This window comes from Psammomys obesus, unplaced genomic scaffold (assembly GCF_907164565.1).
Source record: "Psammomys obesus unplaced genomic scaffold, mPsaObe1.curated_primary_1811, whole genome shotgun sequence".
Lineage (NCBI taxonomy): Eukaryota > Metazoa > Chordata > Mammalia > Rodentia > Muridae > Psammomys > Psammomys obesus.
This window is the reverse complement of record NW_026589833.1, coordinates 401,379-419,484: the sequence shown is the minus strand read 5'-3', so window position 1 is coordinate 419,484 and position 18,106 is coordinate 401,379. Positions and strand designations below refer to the sequence as shown.

At 38.5% G+C, this 18,106-nt stretch overlaps 1 pseudogene; it reads left to right on the top strand.

Moving 5' to 3' along the window:
- Window positions 1-16,421: 16,421 nt before the first annotated feature.
- LOC129675450 (olfactory receptor 4C15-like) lies at window positions 16,422-17,689 on the top strand (annotated as a pseudogene).
- Window positions 17,690-18,106: the final 417 nt, after the last annotated feature.

Genomic DNA, 18,106 nt, shown 5'->3' with positions numbered 1-18,106 from the left:
CAGCACAGGCTCTAAGAGCAACAATCAATAAATGGGACGTCATGAAACTGGAAAGCTTCTGTAAAGCAAAGGACATAGTCATCAGAACAAAACGACAGCCTACAGACTGAGAAAGGATCTTCACCAACCAATCTGACAGAGGGTTGGTATCCAGAATATATAAAGAACTAAAGATGTCTTGATATTTTTTAAACTGTCACACTGATGCAATTTCATATATACTTCTGTTATGTTGTGTCTGGACAACAGTTTTTCTATATTCATCCATCACTTCTGGCTCTTTCAATCTTTCTACACACTTTTTTTCAGTGGTCTCTCATCTTTGTGGGAATCGGTTTGATGTAGACATCCTGTTAGGGCTCAGCACTCTTGCTGTCTGTTATCTTATTCTTTACAAACTGAACATTTGTAGGTATGTGTGTAAATTGTCATCCACTAACAACAAGCATCTCTAAGAATTGAAAGAGGAGAAAATGAGAATTTAAAGATGCAGTTATCTTGGGTATAGCAATAAGTCATTTGAGTCATTTCAATATTATGCCCATTTAACATTATAATAAGAGACTTTCCAATAGGCTCTATGGCCTATCAAACCACTGGTTCTTTCCCTTGCTAACATTGTGAGGTATAGGCTCTTAAATACAACCAGAGAGTCATTGGTTACTTGAGTAGCTTTTATGCCCTTATTGCAACAGTGGATATATCTTGTTCAGGTCTGTAATTATTGACTCTTTCATGGATCACAGTTTGGTGAGGCCGGTGCTTACCTTTGTCTTCAGTCCTTTCTTCACACCTTCCAGCACTATGAGAGCTAGCCAGTACAGATGAGCAATTCTGAGATTCATGAGACAGAGAAGGACTATAAAAGGAACCAAACTAAGAAAATTGTATATTATTTAAGAATCTGGCTTCATTTGCCTCTGACCTGGGAAAATATCCTCTTATTATATGTATAACATTCATTTATAAATAAAAAATATTTTGTTAGTGAACAATCTTTCCAAATTTCCTTACATATTAAATGATAAATCCATTAGACAGAAAGCATTTTAACTAAGTTCTGAAAAGAAACACTATATTATATCCATTATAAAATAGTCTGTTCTTTCTGAAAATCATGGTATATAAAATTATTATCAGTAAAACCTTCTCTAAATTGATAAGATACAAGATGACCATAAAAGCACTGTACATTTTGGAACATATGGAAAGGTAAACAAAGTTGTTTCTTTGAATCTCATGTGGCCAGACACTTTACAAATCCAGGGAGAGTTAAGAATCATTCTCAAAGAGTCATCGTGTCTGATGGAACCTTCTTTAAATTCCATAAGTAATGAGGGGGAAATTTTGGATCCTTCATTATGTTTTGCTCAGCAACCATGATGAACATTGCAACCAGGAAGCAGTGGTAACGTCGTCCACCCTCACTGTCAGAGCTGATCCCTTGCTTTCTCTTAGCTGTGGAAGGAAGAGCTGGAAAGAAGCAGAGAATCTTGATTACCACTGAATGAAAAGGGTAGCTATCTTCGGGTTTTTCACAGAAGGAATATGTCGTGAGGCAAAGTAATATATCATTCACCTTTATGAAATACTTTTTAATTTTTGATAAAGTGATTTAACATGTGTGTATTGTGTGCACCCTACTGCATTTAGAAAAACATTTGTCTTTCATCTAACAACTCTTTATTCTTGAGGGAGTTCTATAAATCCTGATACTCAGATTACTTATCTTACTAGAAATTTTATTACCAAAATTTTGTGTTTTTTAAATTTAATAAAATGTTGTGTATGGAGACCAGAGACTAGCACTAAATAATAATTGTTCAAGAGCCCATGGGGCTCAAATAACTGCTGTTATAGCATAAATCCTTCCATCTATTTATCCCTACAGAAAAGTCTTTTTCAATACATTTTTAAGCATTCTTTTTTCCAGGGTTACTGACATTAAAATATTTTTTTTAATTTAATTTTCTTTTTTTCTTAACAGTTACATTTTATTAACTCTGTATCCCAGTCATGTCCCTCTCCCTCATTCTCTCCCAATCCCACCCTCCCTCCCTCACCTCCACCGTGCCCCTTTCCAAGTCCACTGATGGGGGGGACCTCCTCCCCATTCATCCAATCCTGTTTTATCAGGTATCTTCAGGACTGGCTGTAAAGCCCTCCTCTGTGGCCTAACAGAACTACTCCTCCCTTGGGGGGTGGGGAGGTCAAAGAGCCAGTCATTGAATTCCTGTTAGAAATAATCCTTGACCCCTCACTATGGGAAAACAATTGGGTACTGAGCTACCACAGGCTACATCTGAGCAGAGGTTCTAAGTTATATACATGGTCCTTGGTTGAATGACAGTCTCTGAGAAGACCCTGTGCCCAGATATATTTGGTCCTTGTGGAGCTCCTATCCTTTCCCCATCAGACTAACTCCCCTTCTTTCATATGATTCCCTGAACTCTCTCGAAGGTTTAGTCATGAGTCTTTGTATATGCTTTGAAAACACTGCTAGGTTAGAGTCTTTCAGATGCGCTCAGTAAACTCCTGTCATACGTTCAATGCAGATCCAATCTGTCTTTCTAAACGAGGATTGATCATTTTACCCCATGTCCGCTCTCTTGATAATATTTTTTAGGTGTATAGATTTCATTATGTTTGTCATATCTTATAGGTCTATATAAGTGAGTATATACTGTGTTTGTCTTTCTCCTTCTGGGATATTTCACTCAGAATGATCTTCTAAAGATCCCACCATTTGCCTGCAAATTTCATGATTTCCTCATTTTTGATTGCTGAGTAGTATTCCATTGTGTAAAAATACCACAATTTCTGTACCCATTCCTCCGTTGATGGACATCTGGGTTGTTTCCAAGTTCTGGCTATTACAAATAAAGCTGCTATAAATATGGTTGAGCAAGTATCCCTTTTGTGTACTTGAGCAAACTTTGGGTATATACCTAGCAGTGGTATAGCTGGGTCTTGAGGAAGCACTATTCCTAATTGTCTCAGAAAGCGACAGATAGATTTCCAAAGTGGTTGTACCAGTTTACATTCCCACCAGCAGTGGAGGAGGTTTCCCCTTTCTCCACAACCTCTCCAGCATGTGTTGTCCCTTGAGTTTTTTATCTTGGCTATTCTGATGGATGTAAGGTGAAATCTCAGGATCGTTTTGATTTGCATTTCCCTGATGGCTAATGAGCTTGAACATTTCTTTAAGTGTTTCTCTGCCATTCTATATTCCTCTGTCGAGAATTCTCCGTTTAGCTCTGTTCCCCATTTTTTAATTGGATTACTTGGTTTGCTGCTTTTCAGCTTCTTTAGTTCTTTGTATATACTGGATATTAGTCCTCTGTCAGATAAAGGGTTGGTGAAGATTCTTTCCCAATCTGTAGGCAGTCGTTTTGTTTTGATGACGGTGTCCTTTGCTTTACAGAAGCTTTTCAGTTTCATGAGGTCCCATTTATTGATTGTTGCTCTTAGAGCCTGTGCTGTTGGTGTTCTGTTCAGGAAGTTGTCTCCTGTGCCAATGAGTTCTAGGCTGTTCCCCACTTTTTCTTCTAACAGATTTAGAGTATCTGGTTTTATGTTGAGGTCTTTGATCCACTTGGACTTTAGTTTTGTGCAGGGTGATAAATATGGATCTATTTTCATTTTTCTGCATGTAGACATCCAGTTGGACCAACACCATTTGTTGAAGATGCTGTCTTTTTTCCATTGAATGGTTTTGGCTTCTTTGTCAAAAATCGAGTATTCATAGGTGCGTGGGGTTATTTTTGGGTCTTCTATGCAGTTCCATTGATCCTCCTTTCTGTTTTTTTGCCAATACAATGCAGTTTTTATTACTATTGCTCTGTAGTACAACTTGAGATCAGGGATGGAGATACCTCCAGATGATCTGTTGTTGTACAGGATTGTTTTGGAGATTCTGGGTTTTTTGTTTCTCCATATGAAGCTGAGAATCTTTTTTTCAAGGTCTGTAAAAAATTGAGTTGGTATTTTGATGGGGATTGCATTGAATCTGTAGATTGCTTTTGGCAGGATGGCCATTTTCACAATCTTAATCCTACCAATCCATGAGCATGGGAGATCTTTCCATCTTCTGAGATCTTCTTCAATATCTTTCTTCAGAGACTTGAAGTTTTTCTCAAACAGGTCTTTCACTTGCTTGGTTACTGTCACCCCAAGGTACTTTATGTGGTTAGTGGCTATTGTGAAGGGTGTTGTTTCCCTAATTTCTTTCTCAGCCTTTTTGTCTTTGGTATAGAGGAGGGCTTCTGATTTTTTTGAGTTGATTTTGTATCCTGTCACTTTGCTGGAGGTGTTTATCAGCTGGAGGAGTTCTCTGGTTGAATTTTTGGGGTTGCTCATGTATACTATCATATCATCTGCAAATAGTGACACTTTGACCTCTTCCTTTCCGATTTGTATCCCCTTGATCTATCTCCTTTAGTTGTCTTATTGCTCTGGCTAGGACTTCAAGTACTATGTTGAAGAGGTATGGAGAGAGTGGGCAGCCTTGTCTTGTCCCTGATTTCAGTGGGATTGATTTAAGTTTCTCTCCATTGAGTTTGATGTTGGCTATAGGCTTGCTGTATATTGCCTTTACTATGTTTAGATATGTGCCTTGTATCCCTGATCTCTCCAAGACTTTAAACATGAATGGGTGTTGGACTTTGTCAAATGCTTTTTTGGCAGCTAAGGAGATGATCATGTGGTTTTTCTCCTTTAGTTTGTTTATGTGGTGGATTACATTGATGGATTTCCGTATGTTGAACCACCCTTGCATGCCTGGGATGAAGCCTACTTGGTCGTGGTGGATGATATCTTTGATGTGTTCTTGGATTCGGTTTGCAAGTATATTATTGAGTATTTTTGCGTCAATGTTCGTAAGAGAGATAGGTCTGAAGTTTTCTTTTTTTGTTGGGTCTTTGTGTGGTTTAGGTATCAGGGTGACTGTTGCTTCATAGAATGAGTTTGGTAATGTACCTTCTGTTTCTATTTTGTGGAATAGTTTGAGGAGAATTGGTATGAGCACTTCTTTGAAGGTCTGGTAGAATTCTGCGCTGAAACCTTCTGGCCCAGGGCTTTTTTTGGAGGGAGACTGTGAATGACTGCTTCAATTTCCTTGAGGGATATAGGGCTATTTAGTCTTTCTACCTGATCTTGACTTAATGTTGGAAGATGGAATCTATCAAGAAAATTGTCTGTTTCATTTAGGTTTTCAAAGTTTGTGGCGTAGAGGCTTTTATTTCAATAGTAGAAAGGGCTGATGTAACCCAGGATGCACACAGACTTACCATGGAGCCTGGGACGTCTATGAATTTAGGATCTTTCTACCGTGCCACACAGTTCTGGGAGTATAAACTTGTGTAACTGCTTACTTTAAGAGAGAGAACAAGCCAGAATCCTCGCACTACAGCAATCAGTTTCATCCACTTAGTTTCTGTAGGAGTTCAGATGAAGATCAGTAATGCATGCAGGAATCTAAGTGTACATGATTAAATAGACTTAAATTACATTGACTTTACTATGTTGAGTTGAGTCAAACTTTCTTACACTATATTCCTTCTGCGTCACATGTAATAGTGTGTGTTTACATAACTAGAATATTTTATTTCTCTAGACATTTATATTTCTATAGACATTTAAGGTACAGAGATGCTTCCATTCATTATGTTCTTATATCATTATTCTTTGTACAATCTCAAAGCAATCTGCCTTCCACTGCAAGCTTCATGAGCGTATTTTCAGATAATTAAAGTACTATCGGAGAGATAAGAGAAAAATATATTTGCTCAATTTCTAAAATTTTGATTTTATTATGAAAATGGAAATTTAAAAGAATATATTGGGATAAAGACATATTGACTCAGAGACAGGGAGCTCAGGGGGTTTTATGGGATTCTTATGTGAGTAAAGTGTGTGTCTCTGAGTCAATATGTCTTTATCCCAATATTTCTTAATTTTTTATTAATTACACTTTATTCACTTTGTATCCCCCTTGTGGTTCCCTCCCTCCTCCAGTCGCAATCCCTCCCTTCCTCCCCCCTCTGCACACATACCCTTCCCTAAGTCCACTGATAGGGGAGGTCTTCTTTTCCTTCCTTCTGATCCTAGTCAATTACGTCTCATCAGGAGTAGCTGCATTGTCTTCTTCTGTGGCCTGGTAATGCTGCTTCCCTCTCAGGGGAGCTAATTAAAGAGCAGCCCCATCAGTTCATGTCAGAGACAGTCCCTGTTCCTATCACAATGGAACCCACTTGGATACTGAACTGCCATGGGCTACATCTGTGCAGTCGTCTTAGGTTATCTCCATGCATGTTCCTTGGTCAGAGTATCAGTCTCAGGAAAGACCCCTGTGCTTAGATTTTTTGGTTCTGTTGCTCTCCTTGTGGAGTTCCTGTCCCCTCCAGATCTTACTGTTTCCCACTTCTTTCCTAAGATTCCCCAGCACTCTACCCAAAGGTTGCCCATAAGTCTCAGCATCTGCATTGATAGTCTGCAGGGCAGAGCATTTCAGAGGTCCTCTGTGTTAGGCCCTTGAATTGTTCCCTCTTTTCTCCTTTATCTGGTGTCCACCCAATATTTTCTTTTTTGTTTTTCTTTTTGTTTTAAAGAATTTTTATTATTTATGCAGTGTTCTGCCTGATGTATGCCTGCAGGCCAGAAGAGGGCACCAGATCTCATTATTGATGGCTACGAGCCACCATGTAGTTGCTGGGGAATTGAACTCAGGGCCTTTGGAAGAGCAGCCAGTGTTCTTAACCTCTGAGCCATCTCTCAACAAGATCAAAGCAGATGCTGAAACTCAGGGCCAAACTTTGGGCAGAGGGCAGGGAGTCTTATGGAGGAAGAGAGTGGTGGGATTAGAGGGACAGAGGGCACAGGAGCTCCACAAAGAGACCAACAGAACTAAAAGATCTGATCCCAGAGGGCCCTGCAGAAACTGATGTACCAATGTAGGACCATGCATGGAGAGGACCTAGACCCCCCTGCCCTAATGTGGCCAACTGGCAGCTCAATCTCCATGTGGATCTCTGAGTGAGGGGAGAAGGGGTTGCCTGTATCATGGACCTCGTTGACTGCTCTTTAATCACTTGCCCCTGCTGATATGGCCTTGTCAAGCCATGGAGGAAGAGGATCTAGGCAGTCCTGTTGAGAATTAACAAGTTATAGGCAGATGGCAATAGTGGAAAACTCCCCCTTTCAGTGGACAAGGGGAAGGGAATGAGGGGAAGAGAGAGAGAAGGTGGTATTTCAGGAGTTGAGGGAAGGGGCTTCAATCTAGATATATAATGAATAAATTGTGAAAAAAAATAAAAACAAAACCAAAAAAGAATCCCATAAAAACATAAAACTGGAACTCACAATATATGTACTAAGGATGTGTAAGGTGAAAAAATAAGAAGCCCTGAGAAAAAGAACCTCTCTAAATATCAATGAGTTAGTTTTCTTGGCCATCTACTATTGGACATGGAGACTATATGAATGGTTTAGATGTCTGGGAGACTCAACTGTAAAAAACTAATTTATTTTTGTTTTTAAATATGTGTTTTTATTTCATATATTACATCCTGACTGCATTTTCCCTCCTCTAGTCTCATCTACCCATCTTTCCTTTCTCTAGATCCACCCATTATCTTCCTTCCCTTAGATAATAGCAGCCTCCCATGGACATCAACCAAACAAAGCATAACAAGCTACAATAAGACCAGGGACATGACACCACATCATTGCTGGATGAGCCAAAGCAGTAGGAGGAATAAGGTTCCACAAGCAGGCAAAAGAGTAAGAGTTAACTCCTGCTCAGACTTTTAGCAACCCTACAATAACACCAAGCTACTCAGCCATAACATATATGCAGAAAACCTAAGTCAGACCCCTACAGGCTCCCTGATCTCTGTGAGCCTTCTTGAGTCCCAGTCAGTTGAATCTGTGAACCATGTTCTTGTGGTGTCCCTGACCCCTCTGGTTCCTGTCATGTTTTCCCCTCTTCCCTATTATATGAAACACTGCAACATCAGATAATGATTGGCTGTGAGACTCTGCATCTGTTCCCATCAGTTGCCTAATGAAAATTTACTGATCACTCTGATAATGATTATGTTAGGCTCCAGTCCCAGGACACTCTGGAGGAGGGACAAATTGTAGGTCGGATGTTTTATGACTGGTTGGTATCCCAGTCCCTCCACTTGAGGTCTTGCCTAGTTACAGAAGATGAGCAAGGTGGGCTCCATGTTCTTTATTAGGAGGAGTCTTTGATAGGGTTAAGCTGATAGATTCCATTACATTTCCATTGCAGTAGTTTTCTACCTCACTTCCTAAATGTCCTCCAATTCTCCAAATATTTTCTTTCTTCCTCCCACCCTCCACCTGATCCCTCCTGTTCCCAACCCCAGTCCATCTGTGAAATCTATTCTATTTTGCCTTACCAGGGAGATCTTTGTACCCCACCCCCTTCCAGTTAACCCCACCTTGTTACTTAGCCTTCCTGGGTCTGTGAATTACAGCATGATTATCTTTTACTATACAGCTAATATCTACTTATGAGTAAGTACATACTATGCTTGTCTTTCTGCATCTGGTTACCTCACTCAAGATAATTTTTTTTATTTTCATTAATTTGCCTGCAAATTTCATAATGTTGATATTTTTTTAACAGCTGAGTAATACTCTATTGTGTAAGTGAATCACATTTTCATTATGTATTATTCAGCTGAGGGACATCTATGTTGTTTCTACTTTTTGGCTATATGAATAAAGCTGCTATGATTAAGCAAGTGTCCTGTAGTAGAATGGAGTGTCCTTTAGGTTTATGCTTAGGAATTGTATTGCTGAGTCTTGGGGTTGATCAATTTCCACTATCTGAGAAACTGCCAAAATAATCACCAAAGTGGTTCTACAAGTTTCCACTCCCACCAGCAGTGGAGAAATGTCCCCCATGCTCCACATTTTCACCAACATGAGCTGTTACTTGTGTTTTTTATCTTAACCAAACTGACAGGTGTAAGGTGAAATCTCAAAGTCATTTTGATTTGCCTTTTCCTGATGGTTAATGATGTTGGGTATTTTTACAGTGTTTCTCTGCCATTTTAGATTTCTCTGTTGAGAATCCTTTGTTTAGATCTGTACCCATTTTTTTTATTATTATTTGGTTTTTTGACATCTAGTTTCTTGAGTTCTTTATATTTTTGGATATTAGCCCTCTGTTAGATGTGAAGTTGATGCAAATCTTTTTTTTCTGGGCTGCAATTTGTCTTATGGATGGTATCCTTTGCCTTAGTGAAGCTTTTCAGTTTCATGAGGTCCTATTTATTAACTGTTGATATTAGTGCCTGAAGTAGTGGTGTTCCGTTTAGGAAGTTGTCTCCTGTGTCAATACATTCAAGCCTATTCCCACTTTCTCTTCTAGCAGATTAGTGTATCTGGCTTTATTTTGAGTTCTTTGATCCACTTGAACTTGACTTTTGTGCTGGGTGATAGATATGGCTATACTTGCATTCTTCTACATAATGACATTCAGTTAGACAAGCACCACTAGTGAGGATGCTTTCTTTTTTCTATTGTATATTTCAGAATTCTTTTTCAGATATCAGGTGTGCATAGCTGTGTGGATTTATATGTCTCTCTACCCTTAGATTTCTTTGATCAGCTTGTATGTTTTTATACCAACACAATGTGTTTTTTTTAATGTGTATGTAAACCAAATTTTATTTTATTTTTTAAATATTAATCACAGGTTATTTACTTTGTATCCAAGCAGTAACCCCCTCCCTCATTCCCTCTCATTCCCACCCTCCCTCCCTCATCTCCTCCCTGCCCCTTTCCAAGTCCACTTCTAGGGGAGGTCCTCCTCCCTTTCCATCTGACCCTAGCTTATCAGGTATCTTCAGGACTGGCTGCAATGTCCTCCTCTGTGGCCTAGCAAGGCTGTGCCTCCCTCATGGTATCTCTTCAGATCATATAAATCTTTTGCCTTTTACAATGTGTTTTTTATTATTACAGTGCTGTAGCATAGTTTGAAATCTGGACGGTGATACCACCAAAAGTTCTTTTACTGTATATGATTGCTATCCCAGATTTTTGCTTTTTCATACGAAGTTGAGTATTATTCTTTCAAAGACTGTAAATAATTACATTGGAATTTTTATGAGATTGTGTTGAATATTTAGGTTGTTTTTGATAGGTTAAAATTTTAAATTATGTTAATCCTACCAATCCATGATATCTTCTGATATCTTCGGTTTCCTTTTTCTTTTTTCTTTTTTAATTTTTATTTATTTTATTTTTATTTTAAATATTAGTTACAGTTTATTAAATTTGTATCCCAGCTGTATCCCTCTCCCAATCCCAATCCCACCCTCCCAGTCTCACCCTCCCAATCCCGCCCTCCCTCTCTCATCTTCTCTATACCCCTTTCCAAGTCCACTTATAGCAGAGGACCTCCTCCCCTTTCATCTGACCCTAGCTTATCTTGTATCTTCAGGCTTGGCTGTAAAGTCCTCCTCTGTGGCCTAGCAGGGCTGCTCCTCCCTCGGGTGGGGAGGGAGGTCAAAGAGCCTGACATTGAGCTCATGTCAGAAATAGTCCCTGTTCCCTTTACTAGGGTACCGACTTGATTACCGAACTACCATGGGCTACATCCACGCAGGGGTTCTAGGTTATATCTATACATGGTCCTTGGTTGGAGAAACAGTCTCACAAAAGACCCCTGTGCCCAGATATTTTTGATCCTTGTGAAGTTCCTGCCTCTCCAGGTCATATTAACTCCCTCTTTTTTCATAGGATTCTTTGTACTCTGCCGAAGGTTTGGTTATGAGTCTCAGTATCTGCTTTGATATACTGCTAGGTAGAGACTTTCAGAGGCCCTCAGTGGTAGGCTCCTGTCCTTTTATTTGTTTTCTCCTACAACAAATGTCCATCCCATTTGTCTTTCTAAGTGAGGGTTGATTATCTTACCCAGGGTCCTCTTTCTTGTTTATATTCTTTAGGTGTACAGATTTCAGTATGCTCACTTATAAGTGGATGCTAGACCTATAAGATACAATAAACATACTGAATTCAGTTTTCTTTTTTAAAGGCTTGAAGTTATTGCCATATAAGTTCTTGCTTGATTATAACTACTCCAAGATACTATATATTGTTTGTGGCTATTAAGAAGGGTGTTGTGTACATGATTTTTTTCCTCTCACTTATATATAAGAAGGACTACTGATTTCATTCTTTCTTTTTTCTCTTTTTAAGTTAATCTTCTATCCAGTCACTTCAGTGAAAGAATTTATCAGTTGTAGGAGTTCCCTGATAGAATTTTTGGTTCCTCATGTATTCTCTCATATCATTTACAAATAGTGATACTTTGACTTCTGTCTTTCCAATTTGTACTACTTTGATGTCTGTCAGTTGTGTTATTGCTCCAGCTAAGACTTCAAGTGTTGAATAGATATGGAGAGAGTGGACATCCTTGTCTTGTCTCTAATTTTAGTAGAAATGCTTTAAGTTTCTCTCCTTTAATTTGAGGTTGACAATAGGCTTGCTATAAATTGTATTTAATGTTTAGGTATGTCCCTTTCCTACATTAGCTTTCCAAGATTTTTATCATGAAGGGGTGTTGGATTTTTGTCAATGGCTTTTTCAGTATCTATTGAGATGATAGTATGTTATTTTTTCTTTTTCTTTCAGGTTGTATATATATTGGATTATTTTGACAGATTTTCATATGCTGAAACATCCCCACATATAGGGGATAAAACCTACTTGAACATGGTGAGTGATTTTTTTTTTATGTGTTCTTGGATTTGAAGGTCCTGAGTTTTCTTTTGGGGTTCTATTTCCACTTTCAGGTGTTGTACTATTTTTATTCATTTCCTTCTACTGTTTGCGTTTTCATAATTTTTCAAGGTATTTATTTAATTCCTCTTTAAGGACCTCTATTATACCCACAAAAGCTATTTTAAGGTCTTTGTCTCATGTTTCAGCTATAATGCATTTCTCAGGGTCTATTGTAGTAAATTTCCTGATATCTAGGCGAGACTTATTCTCCTGGCTGTCACTGATTTTGTGTTTATGCTGGGGACTAGGCATTTAAATTTTGCATGTTTATTATTCTTGGTGCTGATATCTGTTCTTGTGTTCATTGGTGGCTGTTCATTTCATTGGTATCTGTTGCCTTCTCTAGTTCTCAGGAGAATGACTGTGGGTTGCCCAGGCTGCTTGTGCATACTGGGGTTCTGAGGAAAATGTTTCTAGGTGTTGGAGAGCTGACACCTGGGAATGGAAGTGGAGTAGAAGAGGTAGCTGAGGGGGTCCACAGGAAGCAGGAAAGCAGGGTATGCCATTAGGATCTGCGCAGTCCGGTGCATATGGTGCAGAAAGGGAAGCAAACCTAAGGCACGTGGTCTGCAACAGGGCTTGGGATGAGCCTGCTAGACTATATTCGGGAGAGGAGGTATAGTGAAGATTGCCCACCTGCGTCTTTTGGCCACTGTGTCCATCAGGATGCAGGGGGATAAGTGTGGGAGTTGGTGGCTAGGGAAATAGGATTAGGTGATGAAAGAGAGATTGGAGAAGCCTGTGAACAGATTCAGATTTCAGATTATAGATTCTAGTGTGTAAATGCTCTGAGAACATCATGCAATGGCCTTTTATTTTAAATTAAATACAGCAGTACCTCATTGTAGAGTCATTAGTAAGTAAAAATTTTCTGTTCTCTTTAAATTGTAGTCATTAAAAAAAGAAAAAATAAATTGTAGTCATTAAAATTGTCACATTTTCTTCACAATACAATTGGATTATTTTTACTCACAGATTTGAAATAGTAATTATGTATATTTCCACATATATTTTATATATTTCTATAGAATTATTCACACATAGAATCATATTTATTATGAAATTTCAGGCGTGTAGACAGGAAAGACAATAGATGTTCTTTGAAGCCATGGCAAGTAGGGAAAATGAATACATAAGATAGATAATTACCTTAGTGTGTATTAAAGAGATATTTATGTAAAATGCAGATAGGTTTTCAAGTGAATGAATTGAAACTGAACATAGAATTTTGAGGTCATGTGACTATGAATAACATTTTCACACTTTTCCATTTGACTTTTTTTATACTCCTTAAAGATAAACATGTAAACTCTCTATGAGCAAATTTGTAACTATGTGTCTTATCGCCTTATCAAATAGTATTTCTTTAACTAGTAAACAATTCATGATTAAGTATCAAATAATTAAGTCTAAAAAATCTAATTCAAATTCAATGAATGATTTCTCTTTTACAGATATGCATCATTACCAATTTTCATATGTGCATTTTTGGTCCATCACCTGAGCATTCATCATTTTCTGTTGCGTTTGTCAAAATTCCTCATTTGCACTGGAAGAGAATAAGGAAATGCTTTAATATTAACAGAGAAAGAAAATTGAAAGAATATCTGTCAATGCAGCTATAATTAAGAAAAAAAGTCCCTGTTCAAAAGAATTGATTTCTTAAAGAGGTCTTGGAACATTTTTTTTTTAATTCTAGGTTAATAATTACTAGTTGGTTTGGCCTTGTAACTTATATAAAAACAGTGTGCAAAGAAAATAGTAACAATAACTTCTGTCACATACTGCTGGCCAGAAGCTTGAGACCCGAGCACTAATATTTTCTGTGTTTATTTCTTTATAAATCTTTTTGGGAACAAAAGGGCTGAGAAAGAAATTAGGAAAACAACACCCTTCACAATAGCCACAAATGACATAAATACCTTGGTGTAACGCTAACCAAGCAAGTCAAAGACTTGTATGAAAAAAATTTCCAGTCTCTGAAGAAAGAATTAGAAGAAGATATCAGAAGATGGAAAGATCTCCCATGCTCATGGCTTGGCAGGATTAACATAATAAAAATGGCCATCTTACCAAAAGCAATCTACAGATTTAATGCAATTCCCATCAAATTGCCAACACAATTCTTTACAGACCTGGAAAGAAAAATTCTTAACTTAGTATGGAATAACAAGAAACCCAGAATTGCTAAAACAATCCTCTACAAGAAAAGATCTTCTGGAGGTATCTGCATCGCTGATCTTATGCTGTACTATAGAGCAACAGTTATAAAAACTGCATGGTACTGGCATGGAAAGAGAATGGTGGATCAATGGAATCTAACAGAAGACCCAGAAATAACCCCACACACTTATGGACACCTGATTTTGGACAAAGGTGCCAAAACCATACAGTGGAAAAAAGATAGCATCTTCAACAAATTGTGCTGGTCCAACTGGATGTCTACATGTAGAAAAATGAAAATAGATCCATACTTATCACCCTGCACAAAACTGAAGTCCAAGTGGATCAAAGACCTCAACATAAAACCAGACACATTAAATCGGCTAGAAAAAAAGTGGGGAATACCCTAGAACTCATCGGCACAGGGGATGAATAGAACACCAACAGCACAGGCTCTAAGATAAACAATCAATAAATGGGACCTCATGAAACTGAAAAGCTTCTGTAAAGCAAAAGACACCGTCATTAAAACAAAACGAATGCCTACAGATTGGGAAAGAATCTTCACCAACCCTTTATCTGACAGAGGACTCATTTCCAATATATATAAAGAACTAAAGAAGCTGAAAAGCAACAAACCAAGTAATCCAATTAAAAAATGGGGAACAGAGCTAAACAGAGAATTCTCTGTAGAGGAATATTGAATGGCAGAGAAACACTTGAAGAAATGCTCAACCTCATTAACCATCAGGGAAATGCAAATCAAAACAACCCTGAGATTTCACCTTACACCCATCAGAATGGCCAAGATGAAAAACTCAAGTGACAATACATGTTGGAGAGGTTGTGGAGAAAGGGGAACCCTCCTCCATTGCTGGTGGGAATGTAAACTTGTACAAACACTCTGGAAATCAATTTGGTGTTTTCTCAGACAACTAGGAATAGTGCTTCCTCAAGATCCAGCCATATCACTCCTAGGCATATATCCAAAAGAGGCTCAAGTACACAATGAGGACATTTGCTCAACCATGTTTGTAGCAGCCTTATTTGTAATAGCCAGAAGCTGGAAACAGCCCAGATGCCCCTCAACTGAAGAGTGGATGCAGAAATTGTGGTACATCTACACAATGGAGTATTACTCTGCAATGAAAAATAAGAAAATCATGCAATTTGCAGGTAAATGGTGGGACCTGGAAAGGATCATCCTGAGTGACCTGTCCCAGAAACAGAAAGACACACAAGGTATATACTCACTCATATAGACTTATAGGATAAACCTAAAATCTGTCCATCTAAAGAAACTTATCAAGAGAGAGGACCCTGATTAAAACGCTCAGTCCCCATCCCGAAAGGCAAAGAAGATGGACATCAGAAGAAGAAGAAATCAGGAAATAACCTAGGAACTTGTCACAGAGGGTGTCTGAAAGGCTCTGCCCTGCAGACTATCAAAGCAGACGCTGAGACTTCATGGCCAATTGTTGGGCAGAGTGCATGGAATCTTATGTAAGAAGTGGGAAATAGTAGTTTATGGAGAGGACAGGAACCCCACAAGGAGAGCAACAGAACGAGAAGATTTGAGCACAGGGGTCCTCCCAGAGACCCATACTCCAACCAAGTACCAGGCATGGGGATAACCTAGAACCCCTGCGCAGATGTAATCCATGGCAGTTTAGTGTCTGAGTGGGTTACATAGTAATGGGAAGAGGGATTGCCTCTGACATAATCTGATAGGCCTGCTCTTTGATCACCTCCCCCTGAGGGGAGAGCAGTCTTACCATGCCATAGAAGATGACAATGCAGCCACTCCGGATGTGATCTGATAGACTAAGATCAGAAGGAAGGAGAGGAGGACCTCCCTTATCAGTGGACTTGGGGAGTGGCATGCATGAAGAAGGGGGAGGGAGGATGGAGTCAGGAGGGGAAGAGGGAGGGGCTTATGGGCAGATACAAAGTGAATAAAGTGTAAAAAATAATAATAATAAAAAAGAAAAAAAAACACTAATAAATATAACCCATTAATAATAATAATAATAATAATCTTTTTTGGGGGGGTATTTTTTGGTATCTTTTGTTGTGATGACAGCATAATATTTTGCATATTGTTCTAGTCACACTTTAAAATGGAGTAGAAGTGAAACTTCAGCTCTTCCAATATATTTATGTTTTGAAGTGCTAGACATTTCTTACAGATATTTTTTTGTGTGTGAAAAATCAGTCATTTGAGGTTAAAATCTGCTTTCTAGTATAAAATAAGTTTTAAAAGTAGCCAAGGTTTTGGTTTGCATCCAAAGGTACATTTGCCTCTTCTTCTATTGGTTTATAAGGAGTACTCTTTGGACAAGTCAATACAGGCTGCTCAGCCCCCTCACTCCATGAAGACTACAGCCATGATTTATAAATTCTGGTCTTTTTTCATATCTAAGTTACAGTTTCAATATTATTTTAATATTTCTCTTGAAGAAACAGATTTTTTAAAAGCTAATAATTCAAAGATGAGACATTTTTTTCTACTCACATAAGTAAAGAGCTTTGTATACAATATTAGAATTGTCACTACTTTCAATTATTTAATAATCCACCTTTGCTTCAATTCTTCAGGTTACACAACTATAGTCTTTAAATTTTTCTAATGTTTTATTTTAAATTGTAATAGACTCAATCAAGGTAATGTTTAAAGTGTGTGCCATCTTTTTTATTGCAAAACCATAAATTTATAAGAAGCAAATTTTTCTAATAATTGTGAGTCATGTTTTACTGCCTTCTTGTGAATCATGCAAAACCAAAGCTGTGTCTCTGAGTTCATTCTCCTGGGGCTTTCACAGAATCCAAATGTGGAGAAAACACTATTTGTCATATTTTTATTGATCTATCTTGCAACGGTAGGGGGCAACATGATAATTGTGGTGACCATCATCTACAGCCCTGCACTCCTGAGCTCCCCCATGTACTTCTTCTTGGCATTTCTGTCCTTCCTGGATGCATGTACTTCTTCTACTGTCACAGCCAAGATAATTACAGACTGCTTCTATAGAAGAAAGACTATCTCTTTTGAATGCTTTATGACACAACCCTTTACAGTCAACTTCTTCACTGGGGCAGAAGTGATTATCCTGGCATCCATGGCCTATGACCGCTATGTGGCAATTTGCAAGCTCCTTCACTACTCTTCATCATGACCAGGAGGCTCTGTGACATTTTGGTGCTAGTATCCTGGGCAGGAGGCTTTTTGCATTCTATTGTACAAATTATATTCACATTGCAGCTGCCTTTATGTGGACCCAATGTCATTGATCATTACATGTGTGATTTGTTCCCATTACTGAAGCTTGCCTGCACTGACACACACGTTTTTGTCATTTTGGTGTTTGCCAACAGTGGGACTATATGCATTATAATCCTTTCCTTATTGCTTGTCTCCTATGGTGTTGTCTTGTTTTCTCTGAAAGCTTACAGTTCTGAAGGTTGGCAGAAAGCTCTCTCCACCTGTGGATCACATATAACTGTTGTGCTTTTGTTCTTTGTCCCATGTATATTAATATATGCAAGACCTACATCTGCATTCGTCTTTGAAAAAAAAATGCTTATATTTGTCAATGTCCTGACACCATTGATAAATCCTGTAGTCTACACTTTCAGAAATAAGGAAATGATAAATGCCATCAGAAAAGTGTGGAAGAGATTGATGGTAGTTTCTGATAAATTTTAAAATTTTACACTTTCAGTGGGGAAGGCACTTTCTTTTTTATATTTTTTTCTTTATTAATTACACATTACTCACTTTGTATCCTCCCCGTGGTTCACTCCTCCTCCCATCCCAATCCCTCCCTTCTTCCACCCTCTGCCTGCATGCCCCTCCCCAAGTCCACTGATAGGGGAGGACTTCTTTTCCTTCCTTCTGATCCTAGTCAATTACGTCTCATCAGGAGTAGCTGCATTGTCTTCTTCTGTGGCATGGTAATGCTGCTTCCCCCTCAGGGGGAGAAAACTAAAGAGCAGGCCCATCAGTTCATGTCAGAGACAGTCCCTGTTCCTATCACAATGGAACCCACTTGGATACTGAACTGCCATGGGCTACATTTGTGCAGGGGTCTTAGGTTATCTCCATGCATAGTCCTTGGTTGGA